Here is a 13,084-nt window from a genome sequence, read left to right on the forward strand (position 1 = left end):
CTTGTGGCCGAGTAGAGATTATGCGTTATGTGGACATGAAGATAGAATCTCACTTGAGTGTTGTGCTGCATTCCGCCCGTCTGCCATGCGGGAATTGCTGGGCAAGAAGAAATGAAATGTGAATGCGATTAAGATGATTTATTAATCCATTATTTAAAGTATCTCTGATTTAGCATCAATCATTTAAAGTGAGAAGTCGCAATATGCTCTTGACACATCTGTGCATCTAGCATGCTCAGTCATTATTTAGGATTCCTGCTCAAACTCATCTCTAACCTGGAGACATCCTCAATGGCAAATAATCCCTTAGCATTCTTGTTAAAGCCTCAAAATTGAATGTTATGTTAAACCTCAACTCTTTCAAATAATTGAACAAGGGCACATTAACCTTTCATGCTTCAGCTCATTTGGACAAAGAATCGTGTCTGCTTATCCTGAAATTAAATCCATTTGATCACCATGTTCCTTGAATTTAAAATGCTTTGGATATCCGCCATTGGGTTTTCCGGATCGTATTGTCAGCTAAAGAAAGGCACCAAACAGCATTACGCAGAGCATTTTGAAGGTAGGAATGTTGAAGATGGGGGACGTTCACTGACTGAAGGGTGCATTATACAGGCAGACCATTGTGTTATAAAACAGTTCTTACCTGTTGCAGTAACAATCTGTATTTTGACTATTTTAATCAACCTTCTTAGCAAATCTGTTGGATCTTTAACTATCTGGACTCCAGTGACTAGCCAAGAGTTGTACTTGAAGGTGTGGAAGTTCAAAGATATTTACAGTATGTGTCCAGATGTGTGCCGATCATTAAATGCAAATGCACAGATTCAAAAGTAATTTTAAAAAACAATGGGATGTCCATCCATTTGAAGAAGGCTAGAATTAAAATTGTTCACTGTCTGGACCATATCCTACCTGCAGTACAGGGCTAAATATTGTGGTCTTTAAAGTGGTTCACTAGAATGATATTAAGGTTTAATATGTTGAATTATAAAGTGGCATAATCAAAGCTTGCTCTTGTGAGTTTAGAAATGTGACATCTTATCTAAGTTAGTTATCAAAATGGTTAAGAAAGTTAGATACAGCTCTTAATGATAGCGGAGTCAGGGGGTATGGGGAGAGGGCAGGAACGGGGTACTGATTGTGGATGATCAGCCATGATCACATTGAATGGAGGTGCTGGCTCGAAGGGCTGAATGGCCTACCCCTGCACCTATTGTCTATTGTATATTTGGTCGGGTTGATACCAAGAAACCATTTTCTCTTCTCACTGAGAACTATGACAAGATTGTGTAACCTTAAAATCAAGCTGGGTTATTTGGAAATAAAGCCAAACAAACAGCAATTTTCTTTCTATGTAAAGGTTTGTGATTTAGAACCAGAATGCTCTAGAAATGTTAATGATATTTTAAATCTTTGTTGGGCAAACGTAACAATGGATAAACTATAAAACAGATGTCTGGAGTTGAGGTAGAGTACAGCTTTATCAGTTGAAAGGGGGAATCGGAATGAAGAGCTGAATGACCACCTTTTCTTGTGTCATGTAGGTACATAACAGGTGTTAGAACCTCTACCATTATCCAGGAGCTGTGCAACTCCAAACTCTCTCCCCCTCTATGCCACTTTTACAATCACTTTTTCTTCTCCACGGAAATCTGGTCCTGCTCATTAACTTGAATTGCTGTTTCTTCTCACTGTTGCCATGTTGCTCTTACCACCAATACTGTTTTTAAGTGTAGGAGGAAATTGCAGATGCAGGTTTACACCAAAGATAGACGCAAAATGCTGGAGTAACTCAGCGGGACATGCAACATCTCTGGATAGAAGGAATGGATGATGTTTCGGGTCTCGACCCAAAACATCACCCATTCCTATTCAGAGATGCTGCCTGTCCTGCTGAGTTACCACAGCATTTTGTGTCATAGAAACATAGAAAATAGGTGCAGGAGGAACCCATTCGGCCCTTCGAGCCAGCACCGCCATTCATTGTGATCATTAACAATCAGTAACCTGTGCCCAACTTCTCCCCATATCCCTTGATTCCACTAGCCCCCAGAGCTCTATCTAACTCTCTCTTAAATTTATCCAGTGATTTGGCCTCCGCTGTCCTCTGTGGCAGAGAATTCCACAAATTCACAACTGTCTGGGTGAAAAAGTTCCTTCTCACCTCAGTTTTAAATGGCCTCCCCTTTATTCTAAGACTGCCCCCTGGTTCTGGACTCCCCCAACATTGGGAACATTTTTCCTGCATCTAGCTTGACAAGTCCCTTTATAATTTTATATGCCTCTATACGATCCCCTCTCATCCTTCTAAGCTCCAGTGAATACAAGCCTAGTCTTTTCAATCTTTCCTCATGTGACAGTCCCGCCATCCCAGGGATCAATCTCGTGAACCTATGCTGCACTGCCTCAATTACAAGGATGTCCTTCCTCAAATGAAGAGACCCAAACTGTACACAATACTCCAGATGTTGTCTCACCAGGGCCCTATACGACAGCAGAAGAACCTCTTTACTCCTATACTCAAATCCTTTCGCTATGAAGCCCAAAATGCCATTAGCTTTCTTCACTGCCTGCTGTACCTGCACGCCAACTTTCAGTGACTTACCTAACCTGACACCATTGAGATAATAATCTGCCTCCTTGTTTTTGCCGCCAAAGTGGATAACCGTACATTTATCTACATTATCTACTGTTTTATAGTTATGGATGTTTATTAACATTTCAGGTTATTTAATTACCTTGGTTCCTTCTGATCTTGCCCATCTTCAGTAAACGGCGTGCGCCACATCTATTCTGATGGTGGGTATCACTACTATCTGTACTTAAGACCCATAGAGTCTTACAGCGTGGAAACAGGCCCTTTGGCTTAACTTGCCCATGCAGACAAACATGACCCCTTCTGCAATTTTACTATAGAACATTTAAGATGAATTATTTTTCATTCTGGTCATACAACCTCCAAAACGTTAAAACATTTGCCTCATTGCAATCCAATAGACAATAGGTGCAGGAGTAGGCCATTCGGCCCTTCGAGCCAGCACCACCATTCATATCATATCATATATATACAGCCGGAAACAGGCCTTTTCGGCCCTCCAAGTCCGTGCCGCCCAGTGATCCCCGTACATTAACACTATCCTACACCCACTAGGGACAATTTTTTTTTTACATTTACCCAGCCAATTAACCTACATACCTGTACGTCTTTGGAGTGTGGGAGGAAACCGAAGATCTCGGAGTAAACCCACGCAGGTCACGGGGAGAACGTACAAACTCCTTACAGTGCAGTACCCGTAGTCAGGATCGAACCTGAGTCTCCGGCGCTGCATTCGCTGTAAAGCAGCAACTCTACCGCTGCGCTACCGTGCTGATCATTCTCAATCTGTACCCCGTTCCTGCCTTCTCCCCATACCCCCCGACTCCGCTATCCTTAAGAGCTCTATCTAGCTCTCTCTTGAATGCATTCAGAGAATTGACCTCCACTGCCTTCTGAGGCAGAGAATTCCACAGATTATAATCTAGGTATTGCTTAAAATGTACTTGATGTAGTTCTGTAGTGGGTAAATGGGGTGGTACCAGTTGGGATACAAGCTCAGTTTTCAATAGATACAATAATGAGAAGCCACAGTAGTGAAAAAGTCAAATCTAGAGGCGACATATGCAGCTAATTATGAGACACGTTGAGTAAAGTCTACATTTTTTTTGGACTGGCATGTTAAGAAGCAGAAACTGTCTTGCCAGTATGAAGTCTCAACATCCCTTAACAATGCTTACTTAAATAGATTAATGACTTCTTCAGTCTCCATTTGCTAACAAATCACGTTAATTTAACAGCTCATTATTCAAACTGAATCATAAATCTGAAAGGCTTTCATGAGGGATCTGACATTCAGTTCACAGACGAGACAAGAAAGAATCTGAGGCATCACTTTTCGTTTGTTTCAACTACAGAAGCTGATCTGTCTATTAGTCTTTTTTTAAATGCTTTTAACCATTTAAAAATCATATTGCACTTACAACCTCTGCCAAATCCCTGCTATAAAACATATTGATGTAGATTCAGATGTAGGCGGGTCAGACATCGTCTCTGGAGAAAAAGGAATGTGTGACAATTCGGGGGTTGAGACCCAGATCCAGGATGTTTTCAAGAGAGGATTAGATTTAGCTCTCAGGGCTAAGGGAATCGAGGGATATGGGAAAAAAGCCGGAACGGGGTACTGATTTTGGATGATCAGCCATGATCATATCGAGTGGCGGTGCTGCCTCGAAGGGCCGAATGGCCTACTCCTGCACCTATTTTCTATGTTTCCAGATAGACACGATGATAAGGAAATGTAGAATGGTTCATTGTTAGTTTTTGGGGAAAGTGACAATCAGTAAAAATTAATCAGAAGGACAGTGAAACTAGTCGTAGAACTAGGGTGGGGGAGGAACGGAGAGAGGGGAACCAAGACAATAGATAATAGACAATCGGTGCAGGAGGAGGCCATTCAGCCCTTCGAGCCAGCACCGCCATTCAATGTGATCATGGCTGATCATTCTCAATCAGTACCCCGTTCCTGCCTTCTCCCCATACCCCCTGACTCCGCTATCCTTAAGAGCTCTATCTAGCTCTCTCTTGAATGCATTCAGAGACGGCCTCCACTGCCTTCTGAGGCAGTGTATTCCACAGATTTACAACTCTCTGACTGAAAAAGCTTTTCCTCACCTCCGTTCTAAATGGCCTACCCCTTATTCTTAAACTGTGGCCCCTTATTCAAAACAGTTACAATTCTTTAGACTTCCAATGAAGATATATTGATATTTCCTGGTGATGCAATTGGTGGCTCTTATTTTGAACATTTTTTGGTATTGTCTAAGTTTCTCTGGACACAGTTTCCACTCACTCTGTTCTTTCCCAATCCGTCTTCCTTTCATTATCTAACATTTTTTAGTGATTATTTTTTTAATTCATCTTCAACAGTTTTATTTCATCTAATATTCGGTCTCACAATATATTGACCAAATTACTCTCTCAATATCATAGAGACAGACAGATGAGCCTTTAACCTATCGTGTCCACAACCAATCATCAACCACCCCTTTTTATACTAATCTTTCCCATTTTTTTCTGCCCACATTATCTTCAAATTCCTTCAGATTCTACCTCGCTTTGGGCAACTTACAGTGGCCAATTAAGTTACTACCTTGCATGTGCAAATGGAAAATGTGCAAACTCCACACACCCCAAAGTCAGGATTGAACCTGGGTCGCTGGGGCTGAGGCTCTTTGTGCTACGTGGCTGTGCTAATAATTCCATGTCCTTCATTAAGTGATTGAACATCATTTCTTTCAACATTTAAAAAACATAGGTGGTGATATTAGTCATGGTTAGTAATTCAGAATAGCTTAAGGTAAATGTCCCTGTTATTTCAAAGCTAGTCTAATTCTTTATATTTCTGCTATGTTTTTGGTTGAAATAAAGATTACTCTTAGATGCCATTCTCAACCTGAAGTTGAATCTGTGTATTTATTCCAGTAGTCGAGCATCATTCAAGATTATTGCTTCAGTTGTTAATGCCAAATGATTCTTTACAACTTGACAATACTTGTCCCTTTGTTATTGAGTTTCAATGAGAATTCAAATACTGCTCTGTGTGTGTGAAGGTTTCTCAACTATCTTGTACTGTTATCAGGGCATATTACCGTGGGTCAGAAAGGAAGATTTTGTGGAGCAGTTCTGCAGGTATTTTGTTGCCCAAAGATTTCTGTGTCCCACAGCACCAGGTTTTGGACAATAGACAATAGACAATAGGTGCAGGAGGAGGCCATTTGGCCCTTCGAGCCAGCACCGCCATTCAATGTGATTATGGCTGATCATTCTCAATCAGTACCCCGTTCCTGCCTTCTCCCCATACCCCCTGACTCCGCTATCCTTAAGAGCTCTATCCAGCTCTCTTTTATTTTACCAAAATTCTTTGCTCGCTGTGTTGCCTTAAAAGCCCGAACATGTAAAAAATACATTGGCTGCTCCTTTCTAAATTCTACAATTTTGTTGCTTTCAACAAAGACAATTCCTTTGGAGCAGTAGAGTTGCTACCTTACAGCGCCAGAAACCCGTGTTCAATCCTGACTATGGGCGCTGTCTATATGGAGTTTGTACGTTCTCACCGTGACCTGCGTGGGTTTTCTCCGTGAACTCCGGTTTCCACCCACACTCAGGTTTGTAGGTTAATTGGCTTAGTAAAATTGTAAAATGTCCCTAGCGTGTGTGGGATTGTGTTAATGTGCGAGGATCGCTAGTTGGCATGGACTCGGTGGGCCTAATGGCCTGTTTCCGTGCTGTATCTCTAGACTAAATGAAACTAAATTCCATTCAGAGCTAATAAAGATCTCTCACCAATCCATTGGATCAGCCATGGAGCTTTAATGAACGACAGCATGAAGCAAGATTTCTTTACTCAGATTTATTTATCAGCTATTGCTTCTCAGTCATGTAATACTTGTTGGTTAGGCTGCATATAAGATCGTTTTCCACTTAGTTTCAAGTACTTTTCAAAAGTCAAGCGATGAAAAACAAAACTGACATTTATTTAACCAAATAATTTAAAAATATACCCGTAGTCTTAATAACCTAAGATAGATTTATCTTGGCCTGACAGGAAAACAGTTCATGGCTGAAAATAGTATTAGGTACAAAGATAGACACAAAATGGTGGGGTAACTCAGTGGGACAGGCAACATTCACCGAACAGAAGGAATGGGTGACGTTTCGGGCAAACATCCTGATGTGTTTTGCCATCTCATATTAATTTGAGAGTCAGGGGAGAGGGAGACACGGAGACATGGAAAGGTAAGGTGTGAAAATGAGACATCAAAGGGGACAACGGTCAAGGGAAATGTAGAATAGATCATTGTTAGCTAGGAGAAGGTGACAACAAGCATACAAAGATAAAAGTTTAATCAGGAGGACAATTAGACTGATCAGAGTACCCAGTGGGACCCATGGGGAGGGATGGAAAGTACCCAGTGGGACCCATGGGGGAGGGATGGAAAGAGAGGGAAATCAAGGGTTACTTGGTTAGAGAAGTCAATATTCATACCACTGGGTTGTAAGCAACCCAAGCAATATGAGGTGCCAATGATATTTATCACGACCAAAACTATTTTTGAATATTTTTTTCCTTTATTTTGATGTATTACCTATAACAAAAATGTTTTTGAAAATGTTATTCATTTTAAGAAGAACATCATCAACATATACCCATTGTAGAGAAAGCAGGGAGTGAAATTGTTGTTTAACAGTGATACACAACACAAAATAACAAATCAGTGCTGGTTTCGTGTGGCAGTCAAGGGAAGCCATGTGCAAATATTTTGATTGCAACATCGTTCTAAAGTGAATGCACCTCTAGAAACAGTTATAATTCAACTAGGTCACTTTCAGTTTAATAAGAAGTCAACCAAATTAAGGTGCTGTAAAATAATTGTTAGCATGGCAATTGAAATGACTCTCATCAACTCAAAGTATAAGAAAATAACTGCAGATGCTGGTACAAATCGAAGGTATTTATTTCACAAAATGCTGGAGTAACTCAGCAGGTCAGGCAGCATCTCAGGAGAGAAGGAATGGGTGACGTTTGGGGTCGAGACCCTTCTCATCTACTCAAAAATGCTTTATTCAGCTTTATTTTCATGTTTATACATTCATAAGGTTGAACGCTGGTGATAATGAACATGTAGATTAGCCCCGATTCACAAAATGATTTTTGAAACTGGGCTATCTCTAAAAACTTATGAATATAAAAGTCCATCATGCTTCAAGCATCATCTGTTGAGTTTTTAATTAACCATGAGGCATGGGAGCTAACTGAGGCTCTGGAAACAAGTGGCTTGAAAAGTCTGAAAAGACTATGTGCACCATGTTTGCTTAAAATAAATAAGCAATTTCAATCTGAGGAGTATTTACCTTGAATCGGCCAGAAAAGTCACATAAAGAATCTTATTTGGTTTGTTCATCTTCTAAACTTCATGGAACAGTTTTTGCAGTTGGCTTTGGTAAACTTTCCTTGGTGTTTTGGTTTTGGTCTGGTAAGTGTTGGCATTGTTCATTCATGACACCCTGGTCATTCCCTCTTCTCCTCTCTGCCGTCAAGCAGAAGATACAAAAGCTTGAAAGCTCAAACCACATTCAGGACAAGCTTCTTCCCCGCTGTTATCAGTCTACTGAACAGTTCTTTCATAAGCCAAGGATGTGGTCCTGATCTCCCAACCTACCTCATTGCAGCCCTTGCAATTTTTCTTTACTGTACATTCTCCGTAACTGTAACACTATAATGCTGTAACACTGTATTCTGCACCCTGCTCTGGTATTTCTGCATGGCTTGACGAGACTCGTGTACAGTATGATGCAAACAAAGCTTTCCATTGTATCTCGGTATACGTGACAATAATAAACCAATACCAATACAATTTGCCATTTGAAATATTATCTCAGATAGTGACACTTGGCTTCTGGGATGCCAGAACCAACTGTTGAGCCTTCCCGAGGTGTCGTGGGCCTAACTCAACGAAACACCATTGAAGGGAGGTGCCCACCTGATAACCCCAATGATATACTTGCATGGAGTTATAGCACCAGTACTTTGTGTTTTAATTTCAATTCATTTGAATTGCAGAGAATGAGTTTGCATTTGTGTGAGAATAAATGGGAGTGCAACCATTTGTCAATCATTCTGACTTCTTTATTTAAGGGGTGATCACTGAGCTAAAATATCCTCCCTGAAGAGAGAGTTGAGCCACTAACATATTTATTTACTCCTTGTTTCTATATCTGCAGTGGTTGACACGGTCATTACATATGACACACGTAATTCTTAGATGCATATGTACTCTGAATATATATTATAGTGGTGCAAGCGTGAACCAATTTACAATTTAAACCATTCACAGCCCACTCATGAGAAACATATTATTTTGACAACACGTAACGGATGGCAATAGTCCTGGTCAGGTTTAAAATAATAAATGCCACTGTTCTCACTGCCGCTCCATTGTCCCGTGATGGCACTTCAGTGCTGCACTCTGTTCACAGGTTGGTCTTCTTGCCACATCTCCAGTGCTCCTTTGATCTTACCAGACCTGTGCCCAACAATACCACACTCCAGTTTAACACAGTAACAGGCTTGTCTGAAGAAGGATCTCGACCCAAAACGCCACCCATTCCTTCCCTTCAAAGATGCTGCCTACCCTGCTGAGTTACTCCAGCATTTTGTGTCTATCTTCGACTTAAACCAGCATTTGCATTTCTTGTCACCAACCAGAACTGTGCCATTTAAAAAAATACAGTAGACCATTTGGCCCGTCAAGTCTACTCCGTCATTTGATCTTGGCTGATCTATCTTTCCCTCTCACCCCATTCCCCTGCCTTCTCCCCATAACCCTGGACACCCTTAATCATCAAGAACATGTCAACCTCCACCATAAAAATACCCAATGACGACCTCCACAGTTGTCTGTGGTAATGAATTCCACAGATTCACCACCCCCTGACTAAAGAAATTCCTCATCTCCCTTCTAATGGTGTGTCCTTTTATTCTGAGGCTGTGCCCTCTGGTCCTTGGCTTTCCTACCAGTGGAAACATCTCTGCATTCACTATTTGGTAAGTTTACGAGGTCCCCCCTCATCCTTCTAAACTCCAGCGAATACAGGTCCACTGCTGTCAAATACTCATCATGCGTTAACCCAATCATCCTTGGTCATTCTCATAAACCTCTGGACCCTCTCCAATGCCAGCACATTCTTCCTCAGATATGGGGCCCAAACTGCTCCCAATACTCCCAATGCTGTCTGACCAGCGTTATCAAGCCTCAGCATTACACCCCTGTTTTTATAACCTAGTTCTCTCGAAATAAAGGTGAACATTGCATTTGCCTTCCTTGCAATGTTGCCTTTCTACCATCAGCTGTGACACAATACCTTGCACTATTGCCTTTGAGTTAGAAGATTGTGGCTTCAAATCAATATTCCAGTCTCTTAGGCTCAAATCACACTGAACTCAGAAATGGGTGCCAGAATGTGTAAGAAACATTAAACTTACATTTTTATTAGTCTCAGAGATGATTCTAAAAGATTGCATAGCACTATTTTATAAAAGAACAGGGTGGTTATCACCAATATCCTGGCAATCAAACATCACTAAAACAAATGATGTATTATTATTGTATTATTATACCCCGGGTGCTTGCTGATGAATTAGCTGATGTATTTCCTATATTACAGTAGTGACTACACTTTACTGGCAGTAAAATGCTCTTGGAAAGTCTGAACATTTTAAGGGCCTTGCTTCAAAGCAAATCTCTTTCTTTATACAAGGTGCACCATGAATCACAGTAACATTTTTGGAGACAGCACCAGAGGTCAGCATCAGACCCAGGTCACTGGAACTTTGAGGCAGGCTGTCTCAGAAGACTCTATCTCTAACCTACGTTTAAATGCACCTTACAGCTAATTGAGGATATGAAGCTACATGTGATTTCTTTTTAATTTTGGGGGCGAACTAGTGAATATTTTCAATATGCACATTCCTTGAAGAACAATGTGTTCTATGCTGTACAGCTTTTGATACAATGCTGTATCAATCATTGCTGTTCATCTTCAATATAGTAAACGTGGTTGGAAGTTCTAACTTTATTACTTGCCTCACCAGATATTAATATAAAAGAAGGTGTGACGAGATGGGGCTCCTAAGGGACCGTATTAGGAACCTGGAGCGGCAGATTGATGACCTCCGTCTGATCAGGGAGAGTGAGGAGGTTATAGATAGGAGTTACAGGGAGGTGGTCACTCCTAGACCACGGGAGGTAGACAAGTGGGTCACTGTTAGGGGGGGCAAGGAACAGAGGCAGGGACTAGGGAGTACCCCGGTGGCTGTACCCCTTGGAAATAAGTACTCCTGTTTAAGTACTGTTGGGGGGGGACAGCCTACCTGGGGGCAGCGACGGTGCCCGGGCCTCTGGCAAGGAGTCCGGCCCTGTTGCTCAGAAGGGTAGGGAAAGGAAGAGGAGAGCAGTAGTAATAGGGGACTCTATAGTGAGGGGGTCAGATAGGCGTTTCTGTGGAGACCCGGATGGTGGTTTGCCTCCCTGGTGCCGGTGTCCGGGATATGTCTGAGCGTGTCCAGGATATCCTGAAAGGGGAGGGAGAGGAGCCAGAGGTCGTGGTACATATAGGTACCAACAATATAGGTAGGATAAGGGAAGAGGTCCTGAAAGGAGAATTCAGGGGGCTAGGAAGAGAGTTAAAAAAAAGGACTTCCAAAGTAATAACCTCAGGCTTACTGCCTGTGCCACGCGATAGTGAGAATAGGAATGGAGTGAGGTGGAGGATAAATACGTGGCTGAGGAACTGGTGCAGGGAGCAGGGTTTCAAGTTTCTGGATCATTGGGACCTCTTCTGGGGGAAGTATGACCTGTACAAAAAGGACGGGTTGCATCTGAACCCGAGGGGAACCAATATCCTGGCGGGGAGATTTGCTAAAATAACTGCGGAGACTTTAAACTAGTACGGTTGGGGGGAGGGACTCAAACACAGATAGCTAATAGGCAGTGTGTGAGGCAGGAGGCAGAAAAGGGAAACACTCAGACCCAATATGTAGGAGAGAAAGAAGGGAAAAGAAATAAACTGAGAATAAGAAATGATGGGTCCCTTAAATGTGTATATTTTAATGCTAGGAGCATTGTAAGAAAGGTGGATGAGCTTAGAGCCTGGATTGACATCTGGAAGTATGATGTTGTGGCGATCAGTGAAACATGGTTGCAGGAGGGTTGCGATTGGCAATTAAATATTCCAGGATTTCATTGTTTCAGATGTGATAGAATCGAAGGGGCAAGAGGTGGGGGTGTTGCATTGCTTGTCAGGGAGGATATCACAGCAGTGCTTTGGCAGGACAGACTAGAAGGCTCGATTAAGGAGGCTGTTTGGGTGGAACTCAGAAATGAGAAAGGTTTAGCAACACTTATAGGGGTGTATTATAGACCGCCAAATAGGGAACGAGAATTGGAAGAGCAAATATGTAAGGAGATAGCAGATATTAGTAGTAAGCACAGAGTGGTGATTGTGGGTGATTTCAATTTTCCGTATATAGACTGGGAATCACATTCTGTTAAAGGGCTGGATGGTTTGGAGTTTGTAAAATGTGTGCAGGATAGTTTTTTGCAGCAATACGTAGAGGTGCCTACCAGAGAAGGGGCAGTGTTGGACCTCCTGTTAGGAAATGAGATGGGTCAGGTGACGGAGGTATGTGTTGAGGAGCACTTTGGGTCTAGTGATCATAATGCCATTAGTTTCAATATCATTATGGAGAAGGTCAAATCTGGACCAAGGGTTGAGATTTTGGATTGGAGAAAGGCTAATTTTGAGGAGATGAGAAAGGATTTAAAAGGAGTGAAATGGAAATTGTTGCTTTATGAAAAGGCTATAATAGAGAAATGGAGGATATTTGAAGGTGAAATTTTGAGAGTACAGAGTCTTTATGTCCCTGTTCGGTGGAAAGGAAAGAATAATAATTTGAAAGAGCCGTGGTTTTCCAGGGAAATTGGACACTTGGTTCGGAAAAAGAGGGAGATATACAATAAATATAAGCGGCAGGGAGTAAATGAGGTTTTTGAGGAATATAAAGAATGTAAAAGGAATCTTAAAAAGGAAATTAGAAAAGCGAAAAAAAGATATGAGGCTGCTTTGGCAAGTAATGTAAAAGTAAACCCCAAGGGGTTCTACAGATATGTCAATAGCAAAAGGATAGTGAGGGATAAAAATTGGTCCATTAGAGAGTCAGAGTGGACAGCTATGTGCTGAGCCGGAAGAAATGGGGGAAATATTAAACAATTTCTTTTCTTCGGTATTTACCGAGGAGAAGGATATTGAATTATGTGAGGTAAGCGAAACAAGTAGAGTAGTGATGGAAATTAGGAGGATTAAAGAAGAGGAGGTACGGACACTTTTGAAGAATATAAAAGTGGATAAGTCTCCAGGTTCTGATAGGATATTCCCTAGGACATTGAGGGAAGTTAGTGCAGAAATAGCAGGGGCTATGACGGA

The sequence above is a fragment of the Rhinoraja longicauda genome, chromosome 18, assembly GCF_053455715.1.
Source record: "Rhinoraja longicauda isolate Sanriku21f chromosome 18, sRhiLon1.1, whole genome shotgun sequence".
NCBI classification, from domain to species: Eukaryota; Metazoa; Chordata; class Chondrichthyes; order Rajiformes; family Arhynchobatidae; genus Rhinoraja; species Rhinoraja longicauda.